Source organism: Numida meleagris, chromosome 5, assembly GCF_002078875.1.
Source record: "Numida meleagris isolate 19003 breed g44 Domestic line chromosome 5, NumMel1.0, whole genome shotgun sequence".
Taxonomy (NCBI): domain Eukaryota; kingdom Metazoa; phylum Chordata; class Aves; order Galliformes; family Numididae; genus Numida; species Numida meleagris.
The window spans coordinates 55,726,552-55,747,634 of record NC_034413.1 but is presented as its reverse complement, the minus strand read 5'-3'; the positions used below and the strand labels follow the sequence as shown (position 1 = coordinate 55,747,634).

The window sequence follows — 21,083 nt, the reverse complement described above, 5'->3', positions numbered from 1 at the left end:
TCAATTATGTATATTTAGTGCCCACTTAATTCAATGAATACATTACTACTAACTTCAGCAGAATTTTTTTGTATGCGGGCGAATTTTGTGACCATTACTCACAGATTTTAAGAGAAAAATGGCCAGATTCTTTGAATCTTGCAGGACAAACAGTGCACATGTTTTAATCCAGGAACAAATCAATTGTAGAAGAAATGGACTATAGAAGATTGTGAAATAACAGGTCTGTTAAAGCAACTTTGTGAGATCCTGTGTATTTCCTTTAGCTACGTTACTGTAAGCTAAATTTTCATCCACTTAAGCTTACATGGTCTGTCCTTCAGAAAGTTACTCTACTTGGCTTTTCTCAGATGTAATCAGAACTGCTCTGTGTTTCCCTAATTACAAACACATTTTTTTCTCCATGCAATATCCTTAAGTATGCAGCAACCTTCCTCTTGCCAAAGCTTTCTGGCATTTTCATTCCAGTTAGAATCCAAATCTACATTTTTCTGTGAGAAAAGCTGTAGGAAAGACTGTAAACAGGATAATTATGTAGCAATACAGTTTTAAACGCAAGTTTCACTTGCACATCATATTGAACGTATGGTTTTTACTTCCTAAAGAGCTGTTGAGATGCAACGCTATTCTTCCTGAAACATGAATGTGTTTTCATTAAAGCAAATTGCAAGAATTCTTAAGAGATTTTAAGCAAAAGGTATAAGGAAGAGAAATATAACTGGCCCCAGGAAGAGAAATATAACTCACCCCACTGGTGAGGCCGCACCTTGAGTACTGTATCCAGTTTTGGGGCCCTCACTGCAAGAAAGACATTGAGGCCCTGGAGCGTGTTCAGAGGAGGGTGACGAAGCTGGTGAGAGGTCTGGAGCACAGGCCTTATGAGGAGCGGCTGAGGGAGCTGGGATTGTTCAGTCTGGAGAAGAGGAGGCTCAGAGATGACCTTATTACTCTCTGTAACTACCTGAAGGGAGGTTGTAGTGAGCTGGGGGTCGGCCTCTTCTCTCTTGTAACTAGTGACAGAACGAGGGGGAATGGCCTCAAGTTGCACCAGGGGGGATTTAGGCTGGACATTACGAAGTACTACTTTTCTGAAAGAGTGGTCAGGGACTGGAATGGGCTGCCAAGGGAGGTGGTGGAGTCACCGTCCCTGGAGGTGTTCAAGAAACGTTTATTAGATGTTGTGTTGAGAGACATGGTTTAGTGGGGTTATTGGCGGTAGGTGGATGGTTGGACTGGATGATCTTGTAGGTCTTTTGCAACCTAGCTAATCCTATGATTCTGTGATTCTATGAAGCTGTGTATCTTGTCAGAAAAGCTGTTTTGAAGTGAAATGATCTGAATTACATTCCCACCACAGGCATTAAATGTCTGGAAGCACTGGTATATAGCTCAATGATAAATAATGCATTAGTGCATAGCCAGTTTGTTAACTAATAACTGAACAACTCTTGCAGGATCAGATTAATAAACAATTGTTTCCATTAAAGCTTTTCTCAGGAGTGATGATCAGTTAGTTTACCTGTCTCTAAAAAAGCCATGATTGTGGCCAAATGTAGCTGTTTCTTCTTCTGGTGCATTCAGTTTTGAGTATGGATTTACACGTACTGATATTATATCAGAGAAGTACTCACGGGGCTGTCCCTTGTGCTGCTCAGATTCACTGCTTATCCACGCATATACAGCAGCAAAATCAATTTAGGTATTATGTATTCTTATTAAATTATTGCCCATCAGTGAAATTAGTTGTTCATATCAGCATTAGCAGAAACTAGTATAATGTCAGCTGGTAGCAGAAAACTTACTAGTAAGTGACTGTATTCAAATGTAATTTTAAAAAGTATTCATTCACCTTTCTATTGATTATAGATGTTGACTACGAGATCTTACCTTTTTTGATCTCTTCTACTTAAATGAAGATTAAATAATAGTCTAACTTCTGAGAATAACAATAATAAAAATAAAATTTGGTTTTGTCTTGGCCCATACAGTGAATGTTGAAATACTGTGTGGAGAGATGCCTTTTTATGTACAAAACTATGTAAAAAGAGGCATGGAACCACTGCCATCTCTGCAACAATGCATGTATAAATGTTGCAAGGGTATTTTTGAAAAGTTATTCAAGCAATTCTCTTCATATATGCTTGCCAGTGTACCCCTAAAGAAGCAGATGTGGCTCTACAGGTACAGCTCCTGGCCATAGGTAGCCACGAGAGCAGAATTTTAAAGAAGCTAGAACATAACTGACTCCCACTCTTCTCTCACTAGATAAATTCTTCTTCACCGATTTTCTCTAAGCTTCAGTTCCTGCATCACAGATATTTGGTATGCAATCGGAGGGAAAGAATCAAGTGGGGACATAACCCAAATACAAAAGAATCCATAAAGGAACAAACTCCTACACAAGTGTAATGCAAAAATATCAGTGGTTTACACTGCATTCTCACAAGAGAAGCAGGGCAGCTCTTTGTATGCACTCAGTATATAAAACAGAATAAAATGTTTCCTAATGCTCTGTATAAGTATTTTGCATTTAAAATGCTATAACTAGCATGAAAGGCTTGCAAAGCAATTTACAGACCTTCTCCAAATTTTCTGTCATTGATTAGGTATTTGCACCACAGATACCTTCAATATCTCTTAAGGTGTAGGTGGCTGACCAGCAGTTTGGAAAGAAGCCAGTTAAGATGAAGAACAGAAAGAACTCAAGAGATCCTGATTTCTTTAAACTGTCTCCCAGTATTGCAACAACAAATATTAAAGGTAAGAAAAAAATATTCCAAGCATTACAAGAGCACGTAGCTTAACTTCAGCGATGAAAACAGCTATGGAGTCTAAAAAGTTTCAGTGGTTAAGTTTGTTGTATGGAACACTCTATCTCACTCCATAACAGATGGAATTTTATAGATGTAGTCACTTTTTAAGCGACAGAGGGAAGCAGCCATTTAAGTCTCCTTCTTTAGATTCAGTGTTTCTATTGTAAATCAGTTTTCTACATACCCTTATAATTCTTCAGCATGTAACTCAGCAACTTTGGTGCAGAACTTTCTTTCTCCAATTAGTTTGCTCTGCAGTAGAAAGACCTGTGCAAAACAAAAGCATTTTGTAACAATATACTAATACTCTTAATACAGAATACACTTGGTGGATTCATGTATTGAACAAACAACAGAGGTTGTTCTCAACTGGAGATTAATTACACAGTGTACGAAGCCTGAGGAACCTGAAGTATGAAAAGACAACATTTTTAGAATTACTACAGACCAACTGACTGCATATTTACACATATTCAGTGAACACAGCAAATTTCAGACCTTCTCAAGTTTTCAGTTTCCTCTGTGATACTGAGAGACTTTTGCATATTCAAGTGTAATGCAACCAGTTGTATTAAGAGTATGGAACAATTGCATAATATTTGCAAATATTTGAACTTCTCCTACAAGAACATATTTCAGCTGCTTTTACTTCAGTCTACTTCTCAGGTGTGTACTGATTTTACGGGTGTGAATGCTTCAGGGAATGTCAAGTGTCTTCACAAGAATGATGCTTTTCTTGTTGTGCTTGATTCTTTTGTTTGTTAAGATGTCTTTAAGGCAGCACTGGTAAGTAAACGCATTCTTCAGCCCTGACCCAGAGAAGACTTATGAACACAGTTAGGTTTATGTACTGTGAGAGGCCTCATTCACTGGTGATTTAGAGTAATGTTTCACAGACATTTTTTACTTAGGTCCCTTGAGAGGATGTAATAATACATACAAAACTGGCTCACCATAATATTTTGCTTTGAAAAGAACAGAAGCAAAAGTATATGCTCTTAAAATTCACAGGGACTGTATATTCTGAAGGGTAAAGTGGTTGGAAATAGTTATTATTAAAACAATCAAAGTAACAAATAAACAATATGTGTATCTTTTATTCTAGAAAGTACAGTGTTTCGCCATCTGTCATTTATCTTCACGTACTATATGAGCAGATACATCCTCACTTCTATGTTATCCTTTGAGGAAGGGATTATCATAACGCCTGGCTAAATCAAAACCTATAGGATATTGCTCAAATGATGCATAATGATAACTAAGTAGAATTCTGTGTTCATTTTCTACAGACCACATAAGCCCACAGCGAAAGCTTTCAGTATGAAGGAAAGTGAAAGTCCCTCCACTCAATTTTCTACATAAAAGCAGGTTACTCAGAGTTTTATTGGAAAGGAGTGAATGCTAAAGTGTTGCCTGAAATGACATGAGGCATTGAATTTTACAGTAGGAGTCCATTTGATAACAGAAAGGCCAACAGCCACAGCTATCTGTCACGCTTGTGTAACTGTCTCTCTAAGTCTGCTGAGGCTGGGTTTGCTGCCATCCTAGTCAAAATAATGACTATTGTCACATGTCCTGCACTTCTAACAGCATTTCTAGCAGGCTTATAAGATAACAAGTCTTAACTGCAACACCTGTTACCAAATGCCCTTGCTTCTCCACCATTATTTTTGTTTTTGCTCTTCTTTAGAGAGGAGCCTAGAAGCACCGGAAGTGGTGCTATCACCTGGTCTTCTCTGGCCCATGTGCATTGTTGAATTTGCTGTAGAAAGTTCACCTGAGTGCTTAGAAAGTGCTGCCAAGTGTCCTGAAAGTAATCTATTTTTTTCAATACTAAGTCCATAGGAGTCTTTGTTTCTACATTAATAAGAAGACAAAAAAGTGTAGGCAAAAGAGGTGAGAATCAAACACAACTGCAACAATATTGCTGCAGTAATTGACATTATTTTGCAATTTAACAGGTTCTTGTGCTGTGTAAAAGGATTGTTTGCCCTCGAATAATACATGACACATTTGTAGCATTTTTTAAACAAATCTTTCCATCATTATTACTTCCTTTTCTTCTTTGCTTTGAAATGTAATCAACTTAAATTGCAAATAGAATGTTTTTACAATGTTTAAAAATGTGTCCAAGATGTGATTCTTCAAAGTTCTGCAACAGAATGAAAATAAAAATTTCATTCGTAAACCTAGGACAGGAATGAACAACTCACTGAAGTTCAATGCATACCTCAGTGACAGTGAGCCTTCCTTTCTAGGTAGAATTACTGCACTGCATTTCTTTTTGTTTTGAAAATAAGCCTCAGAAATTAATAATGTTTGTAGGAGCTGAACCTAGCAGTTCGCTTTTGCTTTGATTGAATCTTCTCTTTTTCCCAATACTCTGAGAATTACTTTAGAATAGGAGGGTGTTGGGAGGTGGAGATCATCAAGCCGCTAAAGCAATGCCACCACCACAGAGAAACAACTGGGGGAGCACAAGTACAAAGAAAGATCTATAGTGAACAAATACATGACTCAATGAAGAGCAGAGTGCGTATGGCCGGACAGTAGCAGGGAATCAGACACTACACAGATCTAACTGGTAAAATGTTTTGGTCATCAAGGTAGTTTTATGTCCTGTCTTGCTCATCTTCTTTCTTCTCTTTCATCTTATTCCCTTCTAATCTGCTATAACCATAACTTTACTTTATCATCTAAGCACCAGTTACAAGATATGTAAGGAATTAGCAGCATGATGCTGGTAAACAGCATAAGCCCATGAATTTAAAGCTCACTGTATTTGGGAGACCTCTACAGTGTGTAGTCTGGTAAACAGGACAAGATATCACATGGCTCTTTGGAGACAGTCTATTAAAACTTACAATAATCCATTTCTACTACTGATGAATAGGAGAATGCGATCTCTTTTTAATGGTGTTACACTTACATACTTGAACTCTTTGCCAAAAGATATTTAGGGTGTTTTCTGCAAATTTAATTCTGATGTCTGGGGATTCAACAAGTTCTTTGTTTATCCAAAAATACAAAGTAAAGACTACCAATAACCTTATTACTGGCAGAATGTTCTGCATCTATCACACAGGACAGAAAGCCGTATCTAAACACAGAGGTAATAATAGCTAACAGTTTTTGACATCCCAATGCTTGAAATAGCAAAAGCTCACAGAGAAAGTTGTTATCAATTTCAATTTGTTTCCAATTTATTCCTGCTCCAACAATAGGCACTCATGAGAGCAAACGTGTTTCCTAACACCTCAAACTATTGCACCAACACAGAATAAGATTACACAGACTTCTGAACTCAAATTTTAGTGAGCTGGAGGTAGAGTAATATAAATAGATGGTAATTTTCAGTGCAGGTAGAACCACAACATTTGAAGAATCCTCATCTGTTCAAATGTCTCTCATTAGGAGCACTCAGGTAGTATTTTCTCTTTTGTCATTTCCCAGTCAGATATAGCACAAAATTGAGGATAAATTTAATGAAAACTATTACCTTTATAGACCAATGACAATTTTCTTCAAAACAAATGGAACATTGTTCTATTTATATTCAGAAGCATCTTAGTTTCTAACTTGACATAAATAATCTTGTAACAATATTAAATAGCCCAAAGTTCTCAGAATTTTAAAGGTCTTAGTTTAGTCCTCGTTTCTTTTTTTTCTTCAAATTATTCATTTTAATTTTGTGTTTACTTACAAAATATTTAAAATAATCATCTAGTACAAACTATTTTTCAGTGAAATCGTGGATTTAAATTGATTAAAATAAAAGAGATTATTTTAACAGTCAAGAAAATTTAAATTTCAGAGAAGAAAACCCACTATTATTGTAAAATAGTTTCGGTTTTAGAAAAGGTCAGTAACAAATACATAGAAGAGCTTTTACAAGAGAAACCACTTGCATTACCCTTTTTACATACAAAACCATTACATACTATCTACTTTCTACTTACAAAAAGTGCAATTACAAAAATGATGCCACCCCCCATACAAACAAGGACTGCACAAATTCAGCTTATAGCATATACCAGCAATAAGAAGATCAGATTGCATCATGAAAGATTTTATGCTTTCAAAATAAGATAATTGTAAAAGTGCTGGCTAATCAGAAAGATCAAGAACATACTGAACTCTTAAGGAAGAACTCCATCCATTAAAAAAGAATATTGCAAAAGAGATATGAATGCTAAGGAAGTCAGATTTGTCAGATTATTAACATAGAGAAGGTAAACACAGGACTCTTAGCAGGAAAAAATGTAACTCTTTCCTTTTTAAAATGTCATACCTGATCTATCTGCTGAATAAAATCTACAGTCTCAACATGGCAATGTTGCTTACTAGATTTTCAGGGAGAATTCTAATATGTATAGAAAGAACGTGTCATTATTCAAGTTGACATAAATCCCCTCGATATCCTTTTTAATTAACCGGATAAAGCAGTGTATGAGCAGTTTCACAGTGATGCCATAGCTCTACCTGGATTTCTCAGTCATCTGATGTGACAACTGAATAACTAATTTTACCTCACACTGCAAAAGCCATCTTCCATATCCCCTTAAACAGAGAAAAGACAGCGTTTTGAAAATGTTGAAAAACCAAATAAAAACCAAAGTTTTGATAATCAAATAAATAAACTATAACATAGACAAATTAAAATGCTCTGATGTAGCTTATATATATTTCTGAAGATGGATCAGAACTCAGGGAAGCACTTCCCAGTGGGACTTCTGTAAGGCTGTAAAACTGGAAACCAAATCTTGGTCTCAATATTGCCTTCTGTGCTGACTTCAGTAAGGTATCATTGACCCCCAAGAGCACAAGTGAACTGTGTAGCGTTATAACAACTCCAATCGCTGCCTTTGTCCTCCAGAGGCCTACAAAGTGTATGGGTATCCTTTCTTTTTCCTACTTCTCTTCCTCCCTCCCTCCCTGCCTGCCTTTCTCTACATCTAGAAAAGATCCTTTGGGAATGGTGTGAAGACATGAAACACCTTTGTTGTCAACAATGTAAGAACAATATCTCTCCAGTAGAGGAAGTTAATGACAAGAAATAAATTCCATACATTAATATTGCCAGGACTGGAGTGAATAGTGGCTGAAATTTAAGGAACACCTAAATGAGAATGTGAGATTAATCAAGAAACTGTGTTTTCCTTCTGCTGAAGGTATGGGCCCCTCCACTGTCAACTAAGCCTTGTGATTCAGAGCAACACAGTGGATCAAGTTTGTTAAATGCTAAATATTTAGATTTGAAATGGGGTTTGAAGTGTGAAAGAATGTCTTCTTTTGTCTTCAGGATGCCAAGAAATAATCCTTTTTCTCAGAGGAATTAACTCACAATGACTTACGCCATACATTGAGGAGACTAACATTAGCTGGTAATTAGAACAGAAGAAATACAAAATCTCCACCTTCTGTAAAATAAGTCAGCAGCTTATTGCCTTACCAGGACACTTGAGAAAACAGTCTATTATTTCATACTGTTCCATGGCTTCTAGTTCACATTTAGTGCCAGTTCAAGGCTATGAACTTAGTTCATAAGGTATTCATCTTTTTGAAGCCTATGTTACAGACTGTATGTACAATTCATCCAGACACCATTGTTCCACTGGCGCAACACCACACTGATTACAATTTACAGACTGAAAATGTTAAGTCTGTTCCCAGACACATTTGCTCTTTTACTTTCTATCTCTGTTATTTAAAAAAAAAAAAAGAAATGAATAAGTAAAACCTAATAAACCAAGGCATGATTAAGTCTCTATTTAGATCTCATCAGCACTATTCATTACTTTAATAAACATTTGCTGGTTAAGTAAGCTGCCTACATATGAATTTAGACAATAAGACTCAGGTTGAAAAACAGAATCTGAACAAGCCACTATTTCAGAACTTTTTTTTCTTTAAAAGGTTTAATAGGTGTTTGCCTTTGTGGACACAGTTGCCTCTCTTATGCTATCACTTATGATAGTGATATCACAGCAGTGAGGAAAAGCACTTACTGTTTCATAAATGCTCATGTAAATAGGCTATAGCCTTTAGGAACTGTTGTTATCTGTGATTCCACCATAATATCAAAACCTATGTTCAGTCTATTATAACAATCAATGATTAGAATCATAGAATCATAGAATCATTAAGGTAAGAAAGACCACTGAGAACATCTAGTCCAATTGTCCATCTACCACCAATATTGCCCACTAAACCATGTTTCTTAGTACCACATCTAAATCTTTTTTGAACACCTCCAGGTACGGTGACTCAGCTACCTCCTGTTCCAGTACCTCACCACTCTTTCAGAGAGAAATTATTCCTAATATCCAACCTGAATCTCCCTTGGTGCAACTTGAGGCTGTTCCCTCTCATCCTATTACTAGTTACTCAGGAGAAGAGACTGATTCCCCACTTCACCACAACCTCCTTTCAGGGAGTTGTAGAGAGCAATAAGATTTCCTCTGAGCCTCCTCCAGATTAAATAATCCCAGCTCCCTCAGCCGCTCCTCATAAGGCCTGTGCTCCAGACCCCTCACCAGCTTCGTTGCCCCTCTCTGGACATGCTCCAGGGCCTCAATGTCTTTCTTGCAGTGAGGGACACAAAACTGGGTACAGGGAGTCGATCACTTCCCTGCTCCTGCTCAAACACTATTTCTGATACAAGCCAGGATGTCACTGGCCTTCTTGGCCACCTGCGCACACTGCTGGCTCATGTTCAGCCAAGTATCAGCCAGCACCTCCAGCTCCTTTTCCTCTGCACAGTCTTCCAGCCACTTTGCCCCAAGCCTGTAGCATTGCCTCGACCTGGCAATTGGTTTTGCTGAACTTCATCCCATTGGCCTCAGCCCAGCAATCCAGCCTGTCCACATCCCTCTGTAGAATCTTCTTATTCTCAGGCAGATCAATGCTTCCTCCCAACTTGGTGTCATATTCCATTCATCACCACTCTCTGGGCCAGCCCTCCAGTCAGTACTTAATTCAGCAACAGGTAGTCATCCAGTCAGTTTTCCTTTAAGATTACTCTTTATAGCACACTGAAGTACTTTTTTTTTTCCTTTAGTTTTGTTTGTACTAGCGCTGTGGTTTCAATCATCATTTTTGTTCAGCAACTGTTTTACTAACTACCTGCCAGATTCTTCCTGGTGCTCAGCCCAGCATTCCTCTTCAAATCAATGCTGGGGTGGGCCTCAAAAAGGTGCTTAAGGTAAAACAAGACTTGAGAACTCATCCAGGTGTATTTGCGGACAGCTTCTATGGGTCAGAAATGACCTACACTCACTTGAAACTTATAGCCTTTCAGATGAGGCTTCAGGAGTGACCAAGATTTGACAGTACTCAAAAGAACAATGAAAACTGTGATGTGAAGACATGGATGGGTTTTGGTTTCAACTGAAGCTAGGAGGCACACATAAAAACAAACTGGCTGCAATCCTTCTATAGTTCAATAGTGATTCATTTAAATTTTAGTGTGAAGTCCAAGGAGATTTTTCTACTGCTTTCAATTTTCAGTTAGTTACTTTATTTAGCCCAAATTCTGATTGCAATTATGTAAATGCAAATTCTCCAGCATCAATTAAAAACAAAGACAACTACAAAGGGATGCCATTCCCACTTGCAGGATCGTCCTCCTCTAATTTGCTCTTTCCTGGAACTTGTAACGTAAATCTGAGAAAAAATTCTTCGAGGATCAGCACCAGCAGCTAGGTTGTGCACCACTGCCATCTTCGGTACAAGCTAGGAATGGCTTGCATGACGGTCATTCAAAAGAAACATGTTGAAATAACTCATTTAAATATAATCAGATGGTTGGAATTTGACAGCAGAATGGAACAGATTTTTCCACTGTTTGCAGTGCTACAGAAATCAATAGACACAGCTTTTCTGTGCTGTATGCATATTTAAAAAAAAATATTTGGAAATTGAAAATCCATGCACAATAAATAGGAAAATTAAAATATCTCATATTACTTTGCCAAATGATGGGGTAATAGACACAAACATATTGTTCTGTAAAAAACTGCTTTAAGAAGAAAAAGTATGAATTGATTCATTTAGTCAAACACTGCTTGAACAGATGGTGTGATTAACAACTAGTATGTTAGCCATCTCAGGAGCTTACAGGAAAAGTAAACAAATGTCTTAAAAACATATCACTTTATTCCCCAAAAGGTATTTTCATTCATTTATTAGGAAAATGTGAAAATCTATATTCTTATGATAGAGCTATGAAAGTTTGGAATATAGTAATCCTGGCTAGTAAAATGATTAAGCTCTGCTCTTAAATGCAGCCTCCAAATCCTGCAGATGTTTTTTGCCTGACCACCTGAACCTCTGGTCACAGTATACCATGATCTGGGGAGAAAATGTGGAGCGATATTAATCCCTCAGACCTTCAGCTGGTGCCTATTACCAGTCAATACGTACTGCACAAGAAGTTGTTCAAGAAATGCCTGAATTTCATATAAGGAATACTTTGCATCATTCTATCAGGGCAAAAGCCCTAAAAACAGCCTGACAAGTGTGGTGCACAGAAAATGCCTTTTTTTTTTTTTTTTTCTTTTGTCCACTACCAGCAGGAGGCAGAACCAAACCAAACCAAACCAGACAAGGTTCTGTTGGCTTATGCTGCCTTTCAACAGTTCTCAGGTATTCATGACAACCAGTGTAGATGAGAACAAGCCTTTTGCTCACTTGGATGGCCAGGACTGGAAGAGACCTTCTGCACATTTTTTTGTCTGAAGTCTCTTGAACAGCTGCTGTATATGAGCTATCTCCTTGGACCAGTTTTCAGTAACAACTTCTAGGATGGAATAAGAAAAACACAATGATGCTAACAGCACTGAGTAGGAGAATAGAAATAGAAGCAGAGATTGTTTTCACTGTCATTTAGAAAAAGCACAGACATCAGGCCTTATGAGGAGCAGCTGAGGGAGCTGGGATTGTTCAGTCTGGAGAAGAGGAGGCTCAGGGGAGACCTTATCACTCTCTATAACTACCTGAAGGGAGGTTGTAGTGAGCTGGGGGTCGGCCTCTTCTCTCTTGTAACTAGTGACAGGACGAGGGGGAATGGCCTCAAGTTGCACCAGGGGGGATTTAGGCTGGACATTACGAAGTACTACTTTTCTGAAAGAGTGGTCAGGCGCTGGAATGGGCTGCCCAGGGAGGTGGTGGAGTCACCGTCCCTGGAGGTGTTCAAGAAACATTTATTAGATGTTGTGTTGAGAGACATGGTTTAGTGGGGTTATTGGCGGTAGGTGGATGGTTGGACTGGATAATCTTGTAGGTCTTTTGTAACCTAGCTAATTCTATGATTCTATGATTCTATGATTCTATGATCATACTGCAGAGCAAACCAGGAGTCAAGACTGAAGTACGTGGTACGACTGCTTGCATCCAACCTCAATCTGCTGCAAACAAATTCAACTTAAAACCATGTTAAAAACTTTTGAGTGGAAAATTAAAATGTGATCCATAAAATTAATTTTAGACCACCATATCTTACCTTCAAGACTGAAAATTAAGCCAGTCCTGGCTCAGAGGGAAAATAGTTACATTATACTATGTCTCATTGATTCAACCAGATACCTCTCAGTTTTATTAGCTTATTCATCCAGATGGAAAAACTGAATGACAGTGTTATTACTACACAAAGTATATTACTGCCAGTCATTTCAAAATCAGAGCCATAAAGAATGATTTTATTAGCAGGAAAAGGTTAAACAATTCCAAATTATATTCTAAAAATTTATTTATTTGATTCTAACACAGCTGGGATGTGAGAGGGAAACACATTACCAAAAATATTCGTTAGATTAATGTATGGTATTATGCTGGATTTTGACAATGCATCTCTTATTTCAGTATGTTCTCTGCTGAAAAATGAGAGTGAATTAATTAATGGTTTTTTGCCCGCTTGCATGATCTTCTCCTAACATTTGCATCAGCTGAAAAAGTTGCTTCAGAAACAAAAATTCAGAAGGAATCTTTGTTGCTATTCAAAAATGACAGAACGTTTTTCAGAAAAGACCAAGACAAAAAATATGGATCAGTGCCACTGAATTTTCATCGCTTTCTTTTTCACATATCAGTTGTAAAATAGCAATGTGTTTTATGCCGAAAATATAGTAGTGGCAGGGATTTTGTTTCTGATAACTTGTGGAAGTGGGAGTCATAACCACCAGAGTGAAGTTCTAATTTAACAGTAGATGGTTATTTACTGATAAAATCACCCCACTATCTTCACATATCTCCTTACAGCTTTCCTTTGTCTTAATATCTCTAAATACATCAGCACTAGTCAGCCAACAACAAACTCACCTACCAATACTGCCTTAGTTTTCCCTTGTTTTCTCCATTAGTCCCTTTCTCTCTATTGATCTGAACTTTTAGCTTTTGGGGGTAGGGACTGTCTTCTTCATATACGCTGATATGGCACAAAACCAGACAGAATGTTTGTGTTTCTGAGTTTCTCAAGCATTTCAGCTAGAAATTATTATGTTAAAATATGCAGATCCAGAATTGTTTCCAAAGGATGAGTGCCATATATAGTGATATCATTTAGTAAGTCCACAAACAATATACAGGAGAGCCAGAGATGAAAGTATTGTCTGGACTCTGATGAGAAAGAAAAAGATAGTCATTGTGAAGTCGTACTAAAAGTTACACATATCTTAAAAAGTTAATTTTGTTTTGTTTTTTTCCAGTGCTGCATTTTTATTTGGTAGAACAGGGATTTTTAATGCTGTAGGATATAAAAGTGCTTGCCTAAATTTCTGAGTGCCCTTGGTAGTCTAAAATATATACTATTAAATAACTGATCCATTAAATGTGAAGCCCCTCACAATAGTTTGTCTTTACTGCACACTGTTACACAGCAGTGATGTACAAGGATGGAGGAGAAAAATTAAGTTCAACAAATAGGTGAGCAAATGCATGTGATCATAGCTCAAGAAGTGTGAGAAGAAATCCAGTGTCAAAGATGCAAAACTCCCTGCCAGCCACCAACTCCATTAATAGAATTTCCAGTTAGGGTTGTCTCAGTGGATTTCAACTGCAGTAACTCAGGAATGGTGATGGGCATAAGGTAATTTGCTGCTTTACACATGAAAATCCACTGTGGATAACTGGCTACAGGTGTAATAATCTTATTCATACTAGCAGAATTTATTATTTTTGACACTAAGATAGTCTCCAAATCTTATTTATGTATCAGTACCCTACCTTGCCATGAACTACACAAACTAACTGAAAATCTATTCTTCTTAAAGCATTTAAAAGGTGAAAATTCCAGAACCTTGTGGATTTAGGCACTACTACGAATGTCTGAGATTTTAAAAAGTAGGTGATAAAAAAAGTAAAATTTCCAAACTTCCACAGGTTTTCCTTGTACGGAAATTCAGTGGGCAGCTCATAAGCAATTTTATAAGGTATATGCCAGATATCAGAGGAAAAGAAAGAAGGAATGTTATAGAAATGGGAAATCATAAAATCGTTCACTTGCACTATAAAGAACCAAACTTCAGCCTTGCTACTCAGATCTCCCTAGGCTTTCTTTGTAATCACAGAAGAATGAAAAACTTCCCTTGGAAGTTAAGCTCTTCCTCTGATTCCAGAGGAGTTTTTTCTTCTCAGTGTCTCTATAGGAAAGCCAACAGGATCAGCACCACACATTTTGCCACTGGAATGTTTGCTTCTTCTAGAACTTCTCTGGCTGTATCAGTTCAGCCTTTTGATTTGTGTACAGAGCTTGATTCCCATTTTGGTACTTCTTCAGTAGGGTTAATGTGAGAGAACAGAACAACTTCCAGATACTGCAATCTTTACTGTAGCTGGCAGCTAAGGAACTTTTCGAGTTTTCCTCACTGATATTTTGGAAATACAACTTTGTCCCTCTGCCTCAGTTTCCTTCACTTAGCAAAACAGGAAATAGTCTTCCTTTCTGAGAGCTGAAGATGTGCTCTGCAATGTAAATACAATGTAGATTTCAAGTATATTTCTAACTCCTCTCCCCAGGACTTTTTTCTGGTTCCTCGTTATGATCCAAAGCATATATTGCTTATATGCAACTTCCACAGCTTTCCCAAACAACACTCAGTTTGGCAATCATAGCACAGGCAAGTCTGCCAAGTGGTCATGGAGCTCAATCTCCCTCCCTGACATAAATGCTGATGCCATGGTCCCTGGCAGAACTCTGCAGCTTACCTGAAGTGCACTTGTGGCATCCTGCCCTCTGTGCAGACCAGGACTTCATTAAGTGTTCCACTGGAAATTCGCTTCAAAATCTGAAGTGTCTCTTCATGAGTATGTGCTGCTGACATAGAAAATGTGAGCAGTAAGCAACAATCCTCATTACAATTTTAAATTAAAATGACTTAAAGAATGAAATGTTTTCGAAATTCTTGTTTTCTTGATGACTGTAGCTTTTCTGCTTATTTTGATAATGAGCTAAACTTCATTTGTCTTTCCTCTTCTCTAGAAAAACGTGCTATGTCCAAAAAAAAACATATTGCTTTAAGATGAGAGAAATACAATAAAATCAGCAAGTTCACTTTAAAATACAGCTCCTGAAAAAGCATAGAGTCAGGACAACACTACTACTTAAATGATGAGGAGATTTCTCTGTCCTGGCTTTCTGTACCTCTGCAGTTCACCACCACTGCTCCATACAAGGTTTCCATCATTCTGCCAGGTGTTCTTATGGATGCACTTTTACTTGCTGGGATCAATACACCCTGAATTTCCTTTGTCTTGCTTCATTCCAGCAAAAAATTAATTGTATGTTGGATATACGTAATGCAGGAGCTGAGAAATGTCCCTGAAGTGCAAATATTTCTCCTTCATATTTCTGCTTCCCTTATGTAAAAGAAAAATCCACTTAAAATTTAAAGACAGTTTGTTCCCCCATCTCCCTTCCCCCCCCCCCAAAAACAAAATATATATACAGATTGTTTTTTCATTTTAAAAATCAAACTGTTCAGTGTTATCCTCTGGAGTGTGGAATGACTATATTAGTTCCTTAGTTCAGGTGTCAGTTGCAATCTGTCTGTGGAAAGCTGATCCCTGGTTGCCACTGCTACGTATATATCCTCTGTCAAAGAGCTGCTGTAGCAAATACGCATCTGCAGGCAAAGTGTGCAAGCTTGAGGGCAAGTTAGATCCTGTTCTAACTTAGTTCATGAAGTTTGCTGTGCAGTTTTAAGTAGATCACTAGATCACTGGCAGAGGTTTATCAAATTTCACGGGCCAAATTTGACAGCAAGCTTTACCTCATGTTCTTTGTCTCCATCTTATGACTGAATCCGGATGAGTGCTATTGCAATAGCACATGTTTGGCATTGAAATCACACTGATCTGCCATTCTTTCAAACTTCTGAGATGCAGAAAACAGCAAAACTATGAGTATGGATTCAATAGAAGTTACTGCTCACAAAAAAAATCTGCTCACACAAAAAGCTCAGGCAACTTCCTTGTGGCCAGAAGCAGTGCTGGAGTTCAGTAGTTCAATGCAATGACAATGCAGAAACTGGATACAAAATTCATATAACAACATTAAAAAGAGGTTTTTTTTTAAGAGGAAAGCAAATTTAAGGAGTCTCAGATTAGCGATCTCTGCTGGAGGTACATGATTATTAAGAAAATAGAAACTGAAAGTGGTTTCACAGTTAGATCTCCTATGATTGAAAAAGTAGATTGTACAACAGCAAAAAGGAATGTACAGCAAGATTGTTACCTTACAATAAATGCTACACCACCATCATTATTGAATAAATACTATTTAAATACAACTAAAATAAGAGAGAACTTTTGTGAAGACCTGGAACCTGTCAGTTCTCAAATACCAAAGAACATTATTATTATCCTGATGACCTCGAAGATTATTTTGAGTTAGTATATACTAAGTGCAAAATTTATTCAAGCTATATAAATATATCTAATGTGATCACAGGCTTTCCAGTTCCAAGTAAAACCTAAATTCCCTAGATATAATCCCATATTCCCTTTCCAAATATTGGCAGTGATTAATTACACTTTCCAGCCAACGTAAGAGTCAGCCTGTGGGATGAGGATACAGATGTCAAATTAACTGATCTGTGGAAAGTCTGACATCCACATTAAGCTAAACAAAGGGTTTTAAATAAGCGAAATTTCAGCAGTTTTAAAGGTAATATTATACAATTGTTGATGTAGAACAAGTACTTTGAAAATTAGTGGAAAGCCAGCTGGATATCGCTAGTGCAGCTACCTGTGACTAAAAAAACTGTCTTGATGTTACTCAAGGATATCTGCACAGCTTAGTGTGGCCTGGGCACACTGGGAAGAGCTTCAAAGACACTGCCTACAGCTTCGGATGCTCTGGGCACTTCTAAACGCCCTGGGCTTAACTCTATGGAAACATAAAGGCTAATTAACAGAAATGCAGGGAGAAAAAAAAACGCACACACACAAATAAATGAGAACCATTTTCTAGACATTTAACTTGGATGATACAAGGTGCTTTATGACAGCCTGGCAGAGCAGGACCTGGTGCAAGTACAGTCTGTGACTCCCCACCAAACAGCAGCAGAAACTTTGCAGCCTGGTGCTGCAGCTGCTGCAGGGGATGGCAGTGCTCCTCTGGGAGCAGGATCCTCCCCAGTACGTTCTCTACTGCTGGCTGACTGTGATCTTCAAAAAGATTTTGTTTTCTCATCCTACTTTCCAGATACCACATAACGGATTTCAGAAAAAAAAAAAAAAAAAAAAAAAAAAAAAAAAAAAAAAGGAATTTTAGTTCTCCTGTCTTATCAACTGGAAGAGAAGGAAGAAGACATTCAGTTTTGGCAGTTTTCCATACTTGCCATTCCCTCACAGAGTAGCAGCCAAAAGTTTTGCAACAGAATAATCTGCCTCTATGCATTAGCTGGTGGTGGAATTTGTTCCTTAGAAGAGGTTCACAGAGGTTGCCTTCAAGCCATGAACACCATCTTAAGGACTTTAATCTAGGTAGAATTACAGTTTAAATATCTTCTACCAACATTGATAGCATTTACTGTAACTGACAATCTTTCTTATCTCTGAATCTCTGTAGCCATCACATTATAATGCTTCATTCTTGCCAACGTTTGCTCTTGCTACATTTTTTCAAGCTAGCAATCATCACACTCTGTTGGGATGAGAACCAAGGATATTTGATTTATTCAATAATTCATAAAGAAAAAACTTCTTATCCAAAGCAAACTTTAGGTTTTCTATATTTACCCCTTAATCTCTCACTTATACTGGCAGGAAATAGGTATATTTTTGCCATCAGAAAACAGCAATGTCAAAGCAGAGCTCAGATGATACAGTTGGTGCCTTTACAATTGCTTTTATACTGCTGTTTTAAAAGTTGGCTGATCCATTGTTTGTATCATTTCTCTGATGCAGTGAACGATCGAGACCTTTCTGCTCCAGTCAGGGAATAAACTCCACAGAAGCAGTTTGTCATTTATAACTGTGTCAGTTCTTCCCCTTTCAGGGAGATGACTAAGTGGATTAAATTCTTCCATATTTTACTATGGGCACATTACAAAGACCAAACCATTTTTGTTGTGTGCTGCAGCTCGCTAGGCTCTTCAGAGATCTAAAAATATTTTTTTTACAGCAGCTGTTATATTTTACATATTTTTTAAAAGAATTGTGTGTGTAAGTAACATAGTCAAATGAAAAACATATGTCCACAGTTAATAGTATACAAAAAGAGCACTATGTATATCACCGAGAAATGAATAACATAAGCTTTGGTTATTGGCTTAAATGAATACTTTACAATCATTTTCCCCCATAAAAGGTGTGAACTCTGAGGGAGGGGGGGAGTACTGCTGGGAATGGTGCCCTCTCTCATCTTAAAATGTGTGAGAATCCAAACAGATTATTTATATGCAGCTTCTTGTATTGATTACATTATGCTACATACTGTGCGATTCAATAGGACTCCTAAAAATATATTTTATAAGAGCTTTCAGCTTGTCGTGGTAGAATAGCAAAAGGTTTAGCTCCCACCATAATCTGAAGGCTCAGGATTTACACTCTGGTTCTTATGAACTGGGAGGAAGGCTTCGCAGCACACACAGGCACAAGTGTGTTTGGGGCTCTGCCCTGGAGGGCCGGGGGCAAAAGGCCGCCATAGTTCAAAGCTGTAGAAACTATGCAGAATGGGAACTTCAGAGGTGGATAAAATGGACAAACGGAGGTGACTGCAGAAAGGAAATCATTCCGGTTTTCTGTGCCACATAAAGGACTTACAAAACTAACGCTGGACCATGGGATGGCAATACTGGGTTCACGAGCTGCGCGCCAAAGCCCCTCCACCTACTTCGGTGGGAACGGGGGAGGATCTCACCGCTTCTTCAGCGAAAGGCAGCAAGAATCACTAGGGGGCTCCCAAACTATTTAAAGGGACATCCTCCTTCCTGTAATGTGCATAGGGTAACACGAGTTAAAGACTGAAAGGATTCTCTTTTTACTTCTCTCATTGGCTCAAATATTCCATCTTTGTGTTCAAATTCACTCTTTCTGGAGGAGAGGCTGCAAAAATCACTTTTAGGGTGATATAAAGTAGGAGGGGGGAAACTTTCAGATAGATTTAACAACTGGGGGATTGGCACTGCTGCCATTGGCTGAGCAGAGAGACAGGAATGAGAAATGTGACAAGGAATTGAAGTTGGAAACGTAGCTGAAGGCTGAATTTATACAGCTTGCAAAGAAAGGACAACAGTCTGTGGGATGGGACCACCATAATTTGATAAACTGTCCTATTTCTAACCCACTTTCCGCCCACTAAATTCAAGCACCTTGGGTTTCTTCTGCAATCTTCAGGCAGTCAAGGAATCTCCAAGAAATTAACATTTACTTGTGCTTACGCATGTATGTATACACATACACACATCCACAAACATAAGTGGTCTATAATGAAGTCACTACATTGCTGACAGAAAACTACTGACCTAGAAAGGAATCACTAAGGTTTTCTTTCCTCTAACCCGGCCTTGTTGTTTGTTTCTTGCCAATTTGTTTGACCTCGCTTCCCAAAGAGCAGCATCTCTTTTTCTATGAGCTTGTATAGCAACTAGAAATTATCAGTGGGATTTCTTCCATTGCTCCAGACAACCCACGCTTATTCTCTCTCCTTTACCTGCTGTGCAGAGGTTGTTACAGGATGGATTATTTTGATTCGATCTATCTGACAGTTCTGTCCAAATGATCAGACTTTTAAAGTGAAAGTTGAAAATCCCTCTCTGTTTGGACTCTATCACTTGCCAAGGGAGTAAGCCCAATGGCTAACTCTTAAATAAGGACTAGGAAGAATGTTTGTTTTCTACCTTCAGCTCAAGAGCTAAATAGGTGGGAAGACTTAAACTGCTTTATTCCATTACTACTGTTACAGTGATAGACCACCAAGGCAGAGAATTAAATATTTTTCTGCCATCTTGCAGATGCAAAGCTGCTCCAAACATACCTGTTCTTGCAAGTTAATACCCCACAAAGTAAATAACTCTCAGTTTTCTGAGACCTTGGTCTCTTAACCTTTGTCTCCCTAGGCTACAGCTGCATGACATTCTTCTTTGTCAGTAGTCCAATTTTACTGGATTTTTTTTGGAAGTCTCGAACTGACTTCTAAATATTTAAAGAGCTCCTTATAAGATCAGAGAGGGGGAAGAAAGTCTGAAACTATCAGACTTCTCTGTAGGTGAAAAATGATATTATGACAACCAAACATCAGGGATCAATGAGCAGTTTAAGTAAAAGATCTGCAAGCAACAATTTTATGTTTGACTCTGAATTATCCCTTGTGCCTTTCTGCTTTTAAACATTTAGTAGGCTCCAGTAGTATTTTTCTAAGTAATCATTTAAGATGAATGAAACGTTAGTAAATATCAAGTAAGCTCAAAAGAAATAAAGTGGTGCTGTAATTGATACGTCTGGTATATAATTCAGTAATGGAACAGTTAACACCACTAGCATTAAAGCTATCATAATTATGTTTTGCAGTTAATACTCCATTAAGATGAACGAGAAAATTCACATCTGTTTTTGGTGCTATTGTTCCAGGCTATTTAAATGCAGACCAAGATAATTACATTCTAAATTTCTTTTCCATTTCCTTGAAACTTTACAGCATCCTCCACTCACTCTGTATCTGCTTGACAACAGTAATTTCACTTTCTTTTTTAATTTCTCCTGCCAGTATGTTTGTTCTGCCAAAGACAGAATGGTTGACTCAAAGCGTAGGGAAGGGAGACAATTGCCTAC

The 21,083-nt window shown here is 37.9% G+C and overlaps 1 long non-coding RNA gene across 5 annotated transcripts in view; it reads right to left on the bottom strand.

The window, feature by feature from the left end:
* The window catches only part of LOC110399710, a 124,195-nt gene that overhangs the window by 56,955 nt on the left and 46,157 nt on the right, over positions 1-21,083 (bottom strand). For 4 of the 5 annotated variants that reach the window (XR_002439369.1, XR_002439372.1, XR_002439373.1 and 1 more), the window contains exons 2-3: positions 15,015-15,120; positions 2,998-3,080 (exon numbers count right to left, since the gene is read on the bottom strand). This is a non-coding gene — a long non-coding RNA (uncharacterized LOC110399710). Of the gene's footprint in view, positions 1-2,997; positions 3,081-15,014; positions 15,124-21,083 lie in introns of all 5 variants that reach the window. The other variant, XR_002439370.1, reaches the window with a different exon arrangement.